The 17,857-nt window shown below is 40.4% G+C and overlaps 1 protein-coding gene across 6 annotated transcripts in view; it reads right to left on the minus strand.

Annotated features, from left to right (window-relative positions):
* The window catches only part of WDR7 (WD repeat domain 7), a 429,516-nt gene that overhangs the window by 397,395 nt on the left and 14,264 nt on the right, over positions 1-17,857 (minus strand). For 2 of the 6 annotated variants that reach the window (XM_064294474.1, XM_064294473.1), the window contains exon 1: positions 15,318-15,534. The exons of the other annotated variants lie outside the window; for them this stretch is intronic. The gene's annotated coding sequence lies outside the window, so the exon portion shown is untranslated. Of the gene's footprint in view, positions 1-15,317; positions 15,535-17,857 lie in introns of those variants that run through there. 6 annotated transcript variants of the gene reach the window in all.

The following is a 17,857-nucleotide window of genomic DNA, read 5'->3' on the forward strand; positions in this document are numbered from 1 at the left end:
CGGAACCGACTTGATGACACCTAGCAACATCAACTCCCTTAATCATTCTCTCACTGTCTACCATTTCAATCTTTCTATTTAATTAGCTGCTGTCCTTCAAACATGTTCACATTTCATTTTTGTCCAAAACACCTTTACTTGTTAGTGGCATCTACTTATAAATGTAATAATGTCTCTTTCTCAGTCTAATTACAATCAACTTTTGAAACCTGTGGTCTTTGACTCAGTGCTTTCATTTCTTTGCTACCAAACCAAACACAAAACTCACTGCTGTCAAGTCAAATTCTGACTGATAGAGACCCTACAGGACAGAGAAGAACTGCCCCATAAGGTTTCCAAGGCTGTAAATCCTTATAGAAGCGGACTGCCACATCTTTCTCCCGTGGAGTGGCTGGTGGATTCGAACCACCAAACATTTGGTTAGCAGCTGAGCTTTTTAACCACTGTGCCTCCAGGGTTCAATCCTTGCTACAAAGGATCTCATATAATCTACTTTCTACTCTCAGACAGAAGTAATCTAAGAACACTCTTATCAACCTCTACATGAGAAGGTCAAACATCTTAATAAAATGATACTCCAGGGCAGACCTCTCCAATATTGCAGAGAGAAGCAATGCCTTAGAAGAGAGGTGAGAAAGGAGAGGATGCTTTGACATTCATGAACAGCTGTTATCTGCTGCTGTGTTGTTGTCGTGTGCCATGAATCGATTCTGACGCATAGAAACTCTACAGGACAGATTACAAGTGCCTCATGGCATTTTCTGGGCTAAAATCTTTGCAGAAGTAGATCCCTAGGTCTTTCCTCTCGCAGAGCTGCTGGCGGGTTTGAAGCACTGATTTTTGGTTAGCAGACGAGCGCTTATTCAGTTTTACAATCTTGTATAGCTGCTAGTTTGATCATTTGCTAGTCCTCACCACTCTCTCTGTGGTTTCTGAATCTCTCAGTTATCTTTTTTACTTTCTCAGCTTTCTTCTGCCTTGATATATGAAGGCCTATGAAGCCTCAGAAAATTTCAAGGGGCAAGAGAGAATCTTTCACCCCTGTTTTTCATTAGGTTTGGAATAATGTTTTTATTTGTTTGTGCCTTTCAAAAATTATTAAGATGAAACTTATTTTTCCCTTTATAATTCCCCTACTATTTTATTATGAAAATTTTTAAACATACGACAAATTAAAAGGCTAGTATAAAGATCACGTAACAGATATGCTATATATTCTCCTTGTCCAAAAGTATGTCGGGGCCTTGGTGGCACAGTGTTTAAGCATTTGGCTGCTAACCAAAAGGATGGCAGTTCAAATCTACCAGCCACTCCTTGGAAACCCTATGCGGCAGTTCTACAATATCCTAGGGATCGTTATGAGTCAGAATAGACTCGACAGCAACAGGTTTGTTTTTGTGTGTGTGTATGTATATGTCTACACATATGCTGTGTACTTTTTTTCCAAATCATTTGAAAATATTCTACATATATCATGACAATTCATCCATCAATACTTTATGACGCAGAGCTTAAAAAATGAGGGCATTCTTGGCCTGACAGAGACTGGAGAAACCCTGAGAGTATGGCCCCCAGATACCCTTTCAGCTCAGTAATGAGGTCACTCCTGTGGTTCACCCTTCAGCCAAAGATTGAAAAGTCCCATAAAACAAAATGAGACTAAAGAGGCACACCAGCCCCGGGGCAGGGACTGGAAGGCAGGAGAGAACAGGTAAAAGAGAACCCAGGGTAGAGAAGGGAGAGTGTTGACATGTCGTGGGGTTGTTAACCAGTGTCATAGAACAATGTGTATACTAACTGTTTGATGAGAAACTAGTTTGTTCTGTAAATCTTTATCTAAAGTACAATAAAAATAAATTAATTAATTTTAAAAAAAGAGGGCATTCTCCTTCATATCACAATAACATTATCACAACCACCATTGTCAATACCAAAATAATTCTCCAATAGCATTTACAATCCAGTCCATATTCAAATTCCTAAAAATTTCTAAAAATTATCTTTTGTAACAGTTTCTTTTTTTTTACAAACCAGTAAATAAATATTCAAGTTTAATGCACTGCATTTGGTTATGTTTCTTTAGTTCTAAAACAGTTCTCCTTCAATTTTTTTTTTAAACTTTAAAAAAAGAAAATGAAACGAATGGCTTGTAGAATGCTCCACATTTTGGATTTGTCTGATTATTTCTTTATGATGTGATGTACCTTGTTTCTGTATGCAGTGCAGTGAATTAACTTAATATGGCCTTTCTAACCATAGTCTTTTTAACTGCAGCCAAATGACTGGGTAGAAATATGCAAATGAGGTGCTTGTGGCCCACCACGTGGATTGGATAGCTTGCTAATAATGTAAATAAGGTATGTGGCACCTTTTTGGAGGTGGGACCATGCAAATAACCTGTACGGAACCCTAACAAGGGGATTGGTCAGTTTGCCACCCACTAGGCTTAAAATGAGCCATCCTAGGAAGTAGGAAAGGAAGATCTCACCACCACCAAGAAAGAAGAGCCAGGAGTACAGCTTTGGGACCCAGAAACCCTGTGCTGAGAAGCTCCTCGGACCAGGAGACGAAGAGAAAATGAGAGAGAGAGGGAGAAGAGAGAGAGAGAGAGAGAGAGAAATATAATAACTAAGACGGTGAGAAGTAGCAGCAGAGAAACAGTGGCAAAAGAGGCAGGAGATGACCTGGCCTCCCGGAGTGAGAAAGCTGAGTGGCCTTTGGGCAGAAGCTTCCTGACAGAGCAGGGTGCCTCCAGGCACTTGATGGAGCTAAGTTTGCTGATCCACAGAGCTAGAGCTGAGCGCCTTCAGGTCAAGGCTTACTGGCAGAATAGGGTGTCTCGGGGCACTTATTCGCAGAGCTAAAAGAGTTTTGTAACACTTGCCCTAGCAGGGCAGAGGCTGAGGGGCTAGAGACAGGTGTGCCTGTGGTCACAGCTGAGAAGAGGTTGTCCTGACGGAAGAACTGTATCGTGACTGTTTCTGAACCTGAGTTGTAATCTGTCACTTCCCTAAAAAGCTTCATAACTGTGAGTATGGTCTGTGAGTTCTCTGTGGCCACTGCAACGAATTAGCAAACACAGCAGAGAAACAGAAACTGCCGTGTGAGGGATGGATGGTGTCAGAATTGGCAAAGATGGCAGAGAGGGAGGCATGTCTTACCTCTGCCTCATAGGAATCAGCCTTGGGCTGTTGATCTTGATTCTCCTTCCTCCTTGTAATGTCTTCTGAGACTTGCAGACAAAAACAAACTCAAATTCTCTCACCAGAATGCACACACTTGAACTAAGGTAGGCTTTAGTTGGCCACCTACCAATGGGGAATGTGAGAATTGGAGACTAAGCACTAAATAGCAAAACTCACTCGCCCTAACTGCAATTAAAAAAGAAAAGGTTTCAAAGGTTCATTCAAATTCTCAATGATCATTCCTGCATCATGTCAGAAGGGTATGTCCAAGTCAAGTTCATAGTATATGATACAAAAAGTGATCATCAAGATTTTGAATTTTCTCTGAGCTTGTACCTTTGCCATTAATTTATTGTAGACCTGGAAAAACTGAAGGAAACAATTAAGACTTTATTATAATGTAATGAAATAACTAGGTCAAAAAACTAATTGAAGAAATCATTGAATTGTTTCCTTAAAACAAAGACTTTCTGAAATTAAAGAGTTGTGAACGGCATAACGTTCTGAACATTAAGTAGCTCACAAGATTATACTTTCTTACTTGGGTGGCAAGAAATATACTACCAATAAACATGACACTTTGGAACTTCTTTGTTCAGGGAAGCACTGGTATTCAATTTCAAAAGGACATGTGGAATGAACAGATGGCAACAGGAAGCTACACTTATTTCTTATTGCTATAACAGCCCTGAGCACACTAGAGTCAGGTTTTCAAGAACTGCAGAGCTATCTGGTCAAAAATAAATCATAATTTTAAAAGTGACTCATAGATTTTGAGGCACATGAATCATGTTTTAAATTTCTGCAGCTGCCATTAGAATGTCCAAACTATTCCACTTAGGCTCTATCCATCATCAGTCTGCCTCAATATCAAGAGTTACTAAGCTAAGAGCAAACTATGCCTACCAAGCACCTATGTTTTAGAGAAAATAGAAGCCATATGGTAGAACCAACTCCAATTTTCTTCCCTTCACTTATCTCACCTGTGTCTCCAATCATTCCTACTTCCTTCCCTCATATTACTGTCAAAAACACTATAAGCTGAGCACCAAAATTTCTAATTTTACATTAATTACGCTACCCAAAAGACACCAACTAGATGGCAGCTAACAAACAAACAAACAAACAAAAAATGCTCTCCCAAACTGCAAATTGAATTGTAACAATATCCTGGAAATTAGTAAGGTATGTTAGATAAGTGTGTAGGTTTGAGAGTCAAACTGACTATGGTCAATCTCAGTATTCCCAATTTACCAGCTATAAGCCTTGTGGGAGACATTTAACATCTCCAAATCAAAATGTCCTTATTTGTAACATTATCTTCTGCCTTATAGTCTATGGAAAAGTGCTTACACTCTGCTGGTCACAAAAACTGTTCTTGGCAGGGTCACCGATGACCTCCCAATTGCTAAATTCAATGTCAAGTCTTAGTCCTCATCTTACTTGACCAACCAGTAGTATTTGACATATTAGTTGATACTTCCTCTTCCTTGAAACACTTCTTCACTTGACCTCCAAGTCTTTAAACTTTTCTAGTTTTCCCTTCTTAATTGTGCTCATGAGGAACCTGTACTTAGACCAAGAGCCACCGTTCGAACAGAACAGGAGGATGCTGCACGGTTTAAAGTCAAAAAAGATCTGTGTCAGGGTTGTATCCTTTCACCATACTTATTCAATCTGTATATTGAGCAAATATAATTCGAGAAGCTGGACCATATGAAGAAGAATGCAGCATCGGGATTAGTGGAAGACTCATTAACAACCTGTGATATGCAGATGACACAATCTTGCTTGCTGAAAGTGAAGAGGACTTGAAGCACTTACTGATGAAGATCAAAGACCACAGTCTTCAGTATGGATTGCACCTCAACGTAAAGAAAACAAAAATCCTCACAACTGGGCCAATAAGCAATATCATGATAAAGGCAGAAAAGGTTGAAGTTGTCAAGGATTTCATTTTACTTGGATCCATAATCAATGCCCACAGAAGCAGCAGTCAAGAAATCAAACAACTCATTGCACTGGGCAAATCCGCTGCAAAAGATCTCTTTCAAGTGTTAAAAAGCAAAGATGTCCCTTTAAGGACTAAGGAGCACCTGACCTAAGCCGTGGTGTTTTTAATCGCCTCATATGCATGTGAAAACTGGGAAGGAGTAAGGAAAATTGAACAACTGATGCCTTTGAATTATGGTGTTGGCAAAGAATATTGAATATACCACAGACTGTCAGAAGAACGAACAAATCCATCTTGGAAGAAGTACAGCCATAATGCTCATTAGGAGCAAGGATGGCAAGACTTCGTCCCGCCTACTTTGCACGTGTTATTAGGAGGGACCAGTTCCTGAAAAAGAATATCATGCTTGATAAAGTAGTAAAAAAAAAAAAAGTAGAGGGTCAGCAAAAAAGAGGAAGACTACTGATGGGATGGATTGATCCAGTGGCTGCAACAATGGGCTCAAGCATAATTCTGAGGATGGTGCAGGACCAGGCAGTGTTTCGTTTTGTTGTACATAAGGTCGCTATGATTAAGAACTAACTTGATGGCACCTAACAACAACAACAGTTTTCCTTCTACCTCTTTGGCTACTTTTTCTTAGTCTCCTTTGTTCATTCTTCCCCATTTTGTGACCTTCAAATGTTGGCAGACCCAGAGCTTAGTACTTGGACTTCTCTTCTCTGGCAACACTCTCTCCCTCAATGATCACACCAAGTCTCACAGCTTTAAATACCATTTAAATATAAACTCCAAACTCACATATCCAGTACCTACCCAACATTTCCATTTGAATATCTATTAAGCTTCTCAAATGTGGTGTGTCCAAAAGTCAGCTCCTGGTCTTCTCCCCCAAAGCTGCCCCTCCTACAGTCTTTCCAATCTCAGTTAACAGCACCTTCATCCTTACAGTTTCACAGGCCAAAATCCTAAATTTGATTCCTCTCTCACACACGTTCCCATCCCAATCCATCAGCAAATCCTACCTGCTATACCTTCAAAATATATCCAGAATCCAAGGACTCCTCGACAGCCTCACTACTACCAGTTAATTTTAAATCTCCAGCACCTCCCACCCTTGCTCCCTTACAGTCTCAACACAGCACACACACTGCTGCTATTAAAAAAGAATTCATAACACAACACACATCTACTCAGAATCTTCCCGTGGCTTCCTATCTCACTTAGAGCAAAAGCCAAACTCTATACAATTGTTTACCATAAAACCCAAACCAAACCCAGTGCTGTCGAGTCGATTCCAACTCATAGTGGATTCCAACTCATAGCGACCCTACAGGACAGGGTAGAACTGACCCATAGAGTTTCCAAGGAGCACTTGGCGGATTCGAACTGCCGACCCTTTGGTTAGCAGCCCAGCAGCCGTAGCACTTAACCACTATGCCACCAGGGTTTCCATTGTTTACCATACATACTAAAAAAAAAAACCCATCACCATACATAAGCGGGGCTATTATTCTCTTCTTGACTATTCTTTTCCATCTGCTCAATGACAGGAAACAGGTTTTTACCTCTGAGCAATGCCCCATCAGACTTCCTCATTGCACACTCCCCTAACCCACACTTCAGGTCTCTGCTAAAATGTCATTTTTTCAGTGAGGCCTTTCCTGACCATTATTAACTTCAACAGCCACCCACCACCCAAATAGTATTTTATTCTACTTTTCCAGAGCACTTACAACCATTTAAATAACATATGTTTTCTGTACTTATTTATTGCCTGTCTCTCCCACCAGAACGTAAGCTCCATGAAGGTGAAGACTTGTGTTTGGTTGGTTCTCTTTTACACTCCCAGTGCCTAGAATTCCTGCCACATAGGAGATACTTACTGAAAAAATGAACAGATTAATAAAAGGTGTTTTGCCTTGGTTAAAAAAAAAAAAATTGTACCCATCAGCAAGTTAAAGCACATTTTGATTTTACACACTCTGGGTGTTATAGGAGAGCTGCTTATCAAATTTCTATAATCTCAACAATTAATACATATCTCCTTAATCAAATTCCTATTAACATACTCATTGTTTTTACCCCAACTCCAGGTTTTACCTATATTCTAGCCTCTTTTATTCTGTGATGCATACACAGCAAAATATGTCTTAGGAACTATGAAGCAAATTAGTTAACATGGCTTACTTTAACTAATAGCTCCTACACTCACTAAGGCCTGTTAATGAATCACAAAGCTGACTTTTAAACTAAGTAAAGTGACATTTTATTAGTGTGACCTTTTTGCTCTCACTAATGGTGGTTTTTATTGCTTCTATTTGAAACACTTAGGAAAAAAGAAGAGTCTTTAAGGAAGACTGCAAAATAAATAAACCTTTAATGCTAGAACAGAAGGTAATTGGCTTACTCTATCCATTTGTTGATCACTGATGTATATTAACTATCAACAATCAGAGAGAAATATACATGTACAGAACACCAGTAAAATATCTACAGTGAACTAAGGGACATAAATCACAATTGTTAATGTGAATGGGAGAGACTGGTTAAAAAGGCATGCATTTCCATCAATTTACTATTCTAAAAGAGCCCACAGAATAACCCTTAGCACTTCATAAATTTTATCCACCCTGAACTGACCAGTGCCCTAACATTTTACTGTTCCATCATTTTACGGCCTCCACCAGCACCACCACCTCCCCAAAAAAGCTGTATTGCATTAAATATTATCAACACATTTTGGAAAAAGTAGCTACTTTTATTTTAAATACTTAACATTTTAAAAATATAATATATATGTTCTTTAATACAACAGAAATAAAAATTCTACTTAAATGACTCTTTGAATGTAGTCATAATATAGGATTTCTCCTTCCAACAAATCTTTTGTGTTCTAATTAGCAAAGTAGCTTTAAGTATCAGATATTTAAAAAAGAAAAAAGGAACCAAATGTATGGAGTTCAAATTCTAAGTTAACATTACTATTACAGCATCTTAAGAAGGGACATGAGGTGTCTTATTATCAATAACAGGATTTCACTGAACTGTCCATAACTCTCAGTTGATTCTACCTGTGATTAATGGCACGCATATACGTGATATTACTCTTTATAAAGTGCAATGATTAAATGGACAGAATGGAGAGAGAAACTCCAAACCTCATTAACCCTATATGCTAATCACCAAGTTTATCTGTCCCAACAAATAAAAAACAATGCCACAGAGAAATGTATCAGATAAACCCAGCAATAAAGGCACTGCCTACATCCAGGCCTAAGGCTACAAGCAGCGAAGTTATTTCAAGATTTATACTGTTGATTTTGATCTCCTTCTAATAAAGCTCAAAAACGCAAAGATAGAATATCAACACATGAAAATACCATTTTTTTCTATCAACAATAATCTATTTTAAAATAATATACCACTCACATTATTTTCTAAAAATTACAAAAATTTCATTTCATGTTCTTGGACAGTATCACCTAATATTATAAAGATGTCAATCCTCCCTAAAATAAATGTATAAATTCAATACACTGTCAATCAAATCTCTAGTTGAGTTGCTTTTAGAAACTCAAACTAACTCTAAAATATATAGGAAAGAATGAAAATCCACACATAGCTAAGCCAACTTGGAAAATGGGCAAAGGAGAGAAAGCTTGTCCTACCAGCTATTTAACAGTACTAGCCATTAGTGAAGGAGCCCTGGTGTTTGCAGCGGTTAAGCACTCAGTTGTTAACTTACAGGTTGGCAGTTTGAACCCACTAGATGCTCAGCAGAATATGTGGCAGTCTGCTTCCGTAAAGATTAAAAAAAAAAAAAACCAAATCCTTTGCCATCGAGTCAATTCCAGCTCATAGCAACCCTAGAGGACAGAGTAGAACTGCCCCACGGGGTTTCCAAGGAGCACCTGGTAGATTCGAACTGCCAACCTTTTTGGTTAGTAGCCCTAGCTTTTAACCACTACACCACCAGGGTTTCCTCTGTAAAGATTACAGACTAGGAAGCCTTATGGGGCAGTTCTACTCTGTCCTATAGGATCACTATGAGTCAGAATCGACTCGACACACATAAAAACTCCAACGGCCATCGGGGAATTGGAAATTACTGGAATACAGCTATCATCATTATTGTGGGAGGTCTAGTTGATTTGAGCTCACAGTTATCCCATGTGAACTGCCCCATAGAGTTTTCATGGCTGTAATCTTTATGGAAGCGGATCAACAAGTCTTTCTCTCGTGAAGATGCTGGGTGGGTTTGAACTGCCAACTTTTTGGTTAGCAGTTGAGCACTTAGTCACTGCATCACCACAGCCCCTTAAACATATTAAACCAAATGCGTTGCCGTCGAGTCGATTCCAACTCATAGCGACCCTACAGGACACAGCAGAACTGCTCCACAGGGTTTCCAAGGAGCAGCTGGTGGATTTGAACTGCCAACCTTTTGGTTAGCAGCTGAGCTCTTAACCACTCTGCTAACGGATTCCAAATGGCTCCAAACATCTATTAGAAAACTTTAAAAAATAGTGACAATACAAACGTTGGCAAGAATACATAGAAAATAGATCTCTATATGTTGCTGGTGAGAATATAAAATGGTACATAGCCATTCTGGAAAACAGTTTGACAGTTTTTTCAAAAACTAAACATACATTTATTGTGCCAACCAACAATCACATTCCTGGGCATATATCCCAGAAAAAAAAAAATAATGAAAATTTATACCCACACACACAAAAAAAATGTACAAGAATGTTCATAGCAGCTTTATTTGTAATAGTAAAAAACTGGACACAGCCCAACCAAATGTCCTTCAACAGGTGAATGATTAAACAAACTGTGGTAAATACGTACCATGAAACACTACTGAACAATAAAAAAGAACTATTCATACAAGCAAGAATTTTGATGAATCTCAAGAATTATCTCATCAAACAATCTGGATGAATCTCAATATCAAAAGCTCCCAAAGTGTATGATTCCATTTATATAACATTCTCAAAATGATAAAACTAAACAGATGGAAAACCAATGAGCGGTTACCAGGAGTTAGGAATGGCAGGGGTGGGAAGGTGGGTGTAACACAAAGGAGATCTTTGTGGGGATGAAGCAGCTCTGAATCTTGATTGCAATGGTGGTTACACAAATCTACGTGAAAAATGGCATGGAACTACACACAGTCGTTGTATCAATGTCAATTTCCTGGTTTTGATATTTTACTATAATTGCATAAAATGTAACCACCTAGGGAAACTGAGTGAAGTTGTATCAAATCTAACCACTGGGAGAAACTAGACATCTCTGTACTATTTTTGCAAATTCCTATGACTCTATAACTTTTTCAAAATAAAGCTAAAACAAAACAAATGGGAAGAATTATTCACATAGGGGAAAAATACTACAAAGTCATAATAATAAAGCAGCATGGTATTACAGCAAGAACAGACAAATAAACCAAAGGAACAAAATACAGTGTTCGGAGTACAAATGAGAACTTAATGTAAAATAAATGTGGCAGCATTTACCTATGGGAAAGACGAGAATGGTGTTGGGAAAATCGGTACACTATATTCAAAATTAAAAAACAGATCTCTACTTTATGACATACGAAAAGATAGACTCTAGATATACTAAAGACCTATATGTTCTAAGGAAAACTATGAAGTTAGTAGTGCATAATATAGGAAAGTAACTCTGTGTCACATGGTTGGAGAAAGACTTCATAAACAAAACCCACAAAACAAACTCTGAGAAAAAATATAATTAATTTGATTATATCAAAATTGAAATTTCTGTTCAATGAATGACATCATAAAAGTTATAGACAAGAGATCACAATAGAAGGTCCTGGGCAGAATGGGAGAAAAATGCAGAAAAAAAATTCAAATTCACAAAAAAGACCAAACTTAACAGATGGAGACTGGAGGAACCCCCGACTGTGGCCGCAGGACACCCTTCTAACTCAGAACTGAAGCTACTTCCAAAGTTATTCTTTCAGTCAAAGGTTAGACAGGCCTACAAAACAAACAATAACACAAGTGAGGAACAGGATTCTTACACCAATCAAGTACGTGAGACCAAATGGGCAACACCTGTCCGAAAGCAAAGATGAGAAGGCAAGAAGGGACAGGAAAACTGGATGAATGGTAACGGGGAATCTGGGATGGAAAGGGGAAGAGTGCTGACATTCTGTGGAGTTTGCAACCAATATCACAATACAAGCTGTGTATAAATTTTTGAATGAGAAACTAATTTGCTCTGTAAACTTTTACTGAAAGCATGCATACACAAAGGAATAGACAAATAACAGGTTAGGAACAAATAGATTTGTAATATTTAAAGGACTAATATCTAGGAAATGCAAGGAATTCCTGCAAATCATCAAGAAAAGGACTGACACCCCAAAATAAAAATGGTTAAAGGGATGAACAATTTTAGGGAAGAATTTTACAAAAGAAGAAACTCAGAAAGATAAAATGCACAAGAAGAAATACTCAAACTCATTAGTAATCAGTGAAATGTAATTTAAAATGAGATTTTACCCCACATCTAGTAGTCTGGAAAGATTAGGGTGCTGGATTACACCAAGATTGGTGAGGATACAAGAACATAGAAATGCTCATGAACTGTCCACAGGAGTATAGACCATTGCAACCAGAGGTGTCATGGGGCGGGGGGGGGCCACACTTCACACTGTCAGAGGAGGTAACACCAAAATGACTCTATAAAATTTTTGACCAGCATTTCAGCAGAAATGTATTATTTTTTATAAAAAAATCTCTGTAGCTAGTTATAACAACAAAAACATTTTTTCATAAACCTAGCTTATATTTATCAATACACCCTCTATGCTAACTTACTTTTTGAACCTTCTAAATGTGGTTGCTATGAGTCGGAATCAACTCAACATAACGGGTTTGGTTTGGGAGTCCTTGTTGAGAAGTGGTTAAGAGTTCAGGCTGCTAACCAAAAGGCTAGCAGTTTGAATCCACCAGCGGCTCCTTGGAAATCCTATAGGGCGGTTCTACTCTGTTCTATAAGGTCGCTATGAGTCGGAATCGACTGGACAACATACAACAACTCCAGTCAGGGCTGTCATTATTACTCAATTACGATGATGCTTAGACTCATGTGGTCTCATCTGCAGGGCTAAAAGGACACGCGATTTTTTTCATCGCTGCCTGTATTTTTATAGTCACAGATTTTGTCAAATTTTCTGGTGTTTTAGCTACAATGTTGTGGTATTTAGTATTTCTGAACCTATATCAATAACTTTTTTTGAGAATGAAGTAGTAATTAAAGGAAAAGAAGGAGTGATATATAGAAATTACAATTTATAAGTAACAGTACAAAAAACATTACTAAGGATTCTGTATGGTCTGGAACAGGAGGAGGTCTGTGGGCGGGTGACACCATGAGTTAAATCACTGGATGACACCAATTCTAGTGACACCACCGATTGCAATTTATTCTGGAACACAATCTGCTGCTGTAACAGAAATACCACAAGTGGACGGCTTTAACAAAGAGAAATTTATTCTCTCACTGTCTAGTAGACTACAAATCCAAATTCAGGGCGTCAATTCCAGGGGAAGCCTTTCTCCTTCTATCGGCTCTGGAGGAAGGTCTTTGTCCTCAATCTTTCCCTGGTCAAGGAACTTCTCAGTGTAGCGACTCTGGGTCCAAAGGATGTGCTATTCTCCTGGCTGTAGTTTCTTGGTAGTATGTCCCCATGTCTCTCTGCTTGCTCTTTTCTTTTATTTCTCAAAAGAGACTGGCTTAAAACACAACCTAATCTTGTAGATTAAGCCCTGCCTCATTAATACAACCGCTCTAATCCCATCTCATCAGCATCATAGAGACAGGATTTGCAACACATAGGAAAATCAGATCACATGAGAAAATGGTATACATTCACACAATCATGGCCCAGCCAAATTGATATTTTTGGGTGACACAATTCAATCCATGACAGAAAGGTTGCATATAATTTGATGGGCGGGAAAATGGAGTGGGGATTGGAAATAAAAGGGAATAAGTCAAAAAAAAAAAAAATGAGAGAGAGGCCTTGGACAGCTTGATGACAATCACTGAATTGAGTAAGATTAACTGAATTCCTGAAATGAACTCTGAGAACTCAGAGCTCAAAGAGAGCACAGCAATAAAGCTGAATGTCATCCTACTCTTCTCATTTCCTGTTGCTATAGAGATGATTCCACTCATAGTGACCCTACAGGATAGAGTAGAATTGCTCCATAGGGTTCTCAAGGAGCGACTGGTGGATTCAAAATGCCGACCTTTCGGTTAGCAGCTGAGCTCTTAACCACTGTGCCACCATGGCTCCGTCCTTCTCATTACAAAGGCACAAAACCAGCTCACTACTTTCAAGGTTTTCAGTGCAGAGACTGTTACATAAATAAACTACCCTACTTTCTTTAATTTCAAAATAGAATTTATATCCAAGACAAAATAAAAGGGAATTTTTGACATATGCGACTCAAGACCTGAGAAACAAGAAAAACCGAATGCATCGTCATCAAGTCAAATTCCGACTCATAGCAATCCTATAGGACAGAACAGAGCTGCCCCATAGGGTTTCCAAGGCTGTATATTTTTACAGAAGACAACTGCCACGTCTTTCTCCCACGGCGCAGCTGGTGGGTTTGAACCACCAACCTTTTGGTTAGCAGCCAAGGGCTTAACTACTGTGCCACCATGGCTCTTTCACTACCCCAGAGTTTAAGTTAAATTCCCACAGTGATACTCAAGAAACAAGGCAAAGCCCAAGCCCTCTGATTCATCAATCATCAAGATCTTTTAAAATTTGGCTACAGGTGGCAGTAAGAAAATATAAAGTATATAGCCTAGTTTTGCTGTTAATTAGGGCTCTGAAGCAGTTAGAAAATATACACGTAAAAACAAATAAATACCTCTACCACAATCTCTAACCAAAGTTAAGAATGAGGCATTTACTATCTATTTATACTGAACTATTTTTGCAATCTGAAATAAATAAGATCTGTTATTTTGGAAAAAAAAATCATGACAGCTGTTGATTCTTTATAATACAAGCATTTTCAACACATGATTTTCACTTGTAAGCCTCCTTCCACCACCATACTGTCACAGGTTTGCTTATAAAGCAAGAAGTATGTCTAAACTAGATACTTTGTGAGACGAAATTTCAAAAACTCATTCAGTTTCTCAGACAACAGGCAAATCTTGCAATCTTGGACTTTTGCATTCTTGCCCATAAAGTCCTAAATGATAAACATACCAAAGAGTTACAGCTTGTCTTTTTTGCCTCATGGCAAATGTTACAATGAAAGAAAGCTGTAGCTGTCACTGATTAGATCCCAAAATCAGCAGTAACAACAATACCAGTGAAGCTTTGATGCAACTGCGGCTGGCACAAGGTCAGACTACTTTTTGTGGCTGTCAGTTACCTGTTAAGAACCAGCAAATTCTACCTAGAACTGGAGAAACTGGCATAGCAAGTGAATCAAAAACATAAAGTACGATTTCTGAATCAAAGGCAGGGTAGTGCTGACTCCTAACATATAGCTTCAGAACACTGAAACCCATTAGTAAGTGGAATAGCAGGTATCCTCTTAGACCAAGTCCTAGGGCAAAAGGATGAGAACTGACAGGCAGTATCTCAAAGATGAAACTCTAACAGACCCCTCAGTGCCGGCAGGCAAAAAACAACACTCCACTTTTAGGCAAGGACAAACTAAAGAGTAATACCAGCAGCCTAGGAGAGACCTTGGCTTGAGTACTCCAACAGCAAGCAAAGCACTACCCAAAAGCACTGTCAATAACCACCCACCCATCACCACTACCCACCTTACCCCCGTTTAGGTTGCCCTTTAATATAAGAAGGTCCCATCTCGAGATCAAAGCCACTGTCAACACAAGCAAATGCCACTCACTAGGCAAAGACCCCTGCAGGACCCCCACGCTCCTGGCACAGGCGCCTAGCTGTGGGCCTGGACCCGCAGGCGAGGCTCGGGACAGAGCTTTCGAGCAGCAGCGCTCTTACAGCTGGCGGAGTCTCCGCTCGAGTGGGGCTGATGACCCTTGACCCCCGATCCCTGACCCCCGATCCCTGACCTCCGCAGTACAGGCACAACCCGCGCAGGGGTTCCCCTGGGGAAGATGGAAAGCGTCCTTACCTGTCACAGCCTCATCTCATGCGGCGATATCTTCTGTCTGTCCACCCGTGGGCGCCCCAGCAAATAGGACAAGGCGAGGGCGTATGCAAGGAGAATATGGGATGGGCAACGCCGGTGGGAAACCTTGGGGACGGCCACCCGTGTCCAGCCGCCGTCTCCCTGCCGAGGCTGCAAGTGCAGTGTCCGTTGCTGCCGCTGCCGCCGCCGCCGCCGCCGCCGCCGCTGCAGTAAATCAGCTGACACTAGCCTCAACCGCCGTGTCTTTCGCGGCAACTGTCGCAAAAAAAAGGAGGGGGAGGAAAATGCTCACAATTTCCAAGCCCTCAAGACCTAAGCCGGCACCGAAGCAGCCGGCTGAGTTACCGTGGAGACCGAACGGCGATGAGAGGGACAACTGTGGGCAAGAAGTGAACGGTCGCCATCTTGATTGTGGGAAGTCTGTTCTAGGCTCTTTTTTCACTTCCAGCTCTCAAGCTGGGAGGACCAAGATGGAGGAAGGATGAAATGGCAAGACTAGGTCTTCCCTGGAACAGGGATGTTGCCTATTTACCCTTCTAGCCTCACGGCTGCATCCAGGAGCCTGGAAGATGTGAGCTCTGCATGTTGGTTTCTGTTTCCCCTCCGACCCTGGCTGTTGCCCATGACACAGAGGGCCAGACAGAGAAGGAACTCTGCTACCTGCTTAGAGCAAGGCAGACCTTGTACAACCCTCCTGTAAATAGGAGGAAATGAATAGCCACTTTCGCGTGGGCGGCAGGGAAGTGTCATGGAGCCTGAGCTCAGCGTTCAAAGGCGTATGTTCAAATCCATGTTCCTCCACTGCACACCGTTAGTGTCATCTTGGGCAAGTTGCTTGCCTTTTCCCTCTCTTCAGTTTCCCCATTTAGAAAATAGGGTAACAATCTGGTGGATGTCCGGGAGATTAACCAAGTTTAATAAACGTTAATTATGCTCGCCCATCTGGCTGCCAAATATTTGTTGAATGAATGAATGAAGCGGCAGCCAAGGGAAAAACTGTACCATCATTCTGGTGGCCAGTGGTCAATTTTATTAAAAGATGTTCATTTCATGGCTTTTTCTCCTCTTTATAGACTATCAATAACCACCCACCCGTCACCACTACCAACCTGGTAAGAGGCGGAACAGCTAAGCCCTCATGCTGAGCGAAAGGTCGGCTGTTGGAACCCACCTGGTTGCCTTGAGGACGATCCGGTGATCTCCCATAAAAACTAGGGGAATTCTAGTCTGTCACATAGGGCCGGTATGAGTAGTAATGACTACAGGAGCACACAACAGTGGATTTATGGGACAAGCAGGGTGTCCTCTTCCAGTCCTCAAAAGTTGCTGTGTGTTGGAATCGCCTGGCAGTCTTGTTAAAATGAAGTTTCTGATTCAGTGGATCCGGGGTCGGCTCTGAGATTCTACATTTGTAACAAACTCCCAGGTAAAATTTATTGCTACTGGTGTTCAGACCGCACCTTAAGTAGGAAGGTCCTATTGGACACAAGAGCCTGAAACAGAGGATTAGGGGACCAGACCAGAGGAGAATCAACTTTTTCAGGTAGGATCATTTCTGTCCTAATTTGCAAAACAGTGCTAAGTAATGCTTTGGTCAAAAGACTTCCTGTACCTGCTAATGGCAGACTTCTCTCTCCTTGCCCCCTGAGATATCTTCCCCCAGCAACACATTGCAGACCCCATCAGTAACCTGGGAGGAGCTCCCTCTTTTTATTTATTTATTGTGCTTTAGGTGAAAGTTTACAAAGCACATTAGTTTCTCATTAAACAATTAGTACACAAACTGTTTTTTAACATTGGTTTTCAGCCCCGCAAGGTGTCAACACTCTCCCCTTGATGATCTCAGCCTTGCCCATTTCCATTCATCCAGCTTTCCTGTCCCTTCCTGCCTTTGCTTTTGTGTTGGTGTGCTCATTTAGTCTCGTATACATGGTTTAACTGCATGTGTTATTGTTTGTTTTATACGCCTGTCTAATCTTTGGCTGAAGAGTAACTTCAATATTGAGTTAAAAGAGCGTCAGGGGGCCATAGTCCTGGGGTTTCTCCAGTCTCTGTCAGACCAGTAAATCTTGTCTTTTTTGGTGAGTTTGAATTTTGTTACACATTTTTTTTCCAGCTCTGTCCTGGACCCTCTATTGTGATCCCTGTCAGAGCAGTCAGTGGTGGTAGACGAGCACCATCTAGTTGTTCTGGACTCAGTCTGGTGGAGGCTGTGGTGGTTGTGGTCCATTAGTCCTTTGGACTAATCTTTCCCTTGTTTCTTTGATTTTCTTCATTCTCCTTTGCTCTATATGGGGTGGGGCCAGTAGATATATCTTAGATGGCTGCACACAAGCTTTTAAGATCCCACATGCTACTCATCAAAGTAGGATGAAGAACATTTTCTTTATGAACATTATTATGCCAGTTGAGCTAGAGGTCCCCCAAGAGACCATAGTCCCCAGCGCTCAGCCCAGTAACTCAGTTGCTCAGGAAGTTTGAATGTGTCTGTGAAGCTTCTGTGACTTTGCTTTGGTCAAGTA

The sequence above is a fragment of the Loxodonta africana genome, chromosome 11 (assembly GCF_030014295.1).
Source record: "Loxodonta africana isolate mLoxAfr1 chromosome 11, mLoxAfr1.hap2, whole genome shotgun sequence".
Taxonomy (NCBI): domain Eukaryota; kingdom Metazoa; phylum Chordata; class Mammalia; order Proboscidea; family Elephantidae; genus Loxodonta; species Loxodonta africana.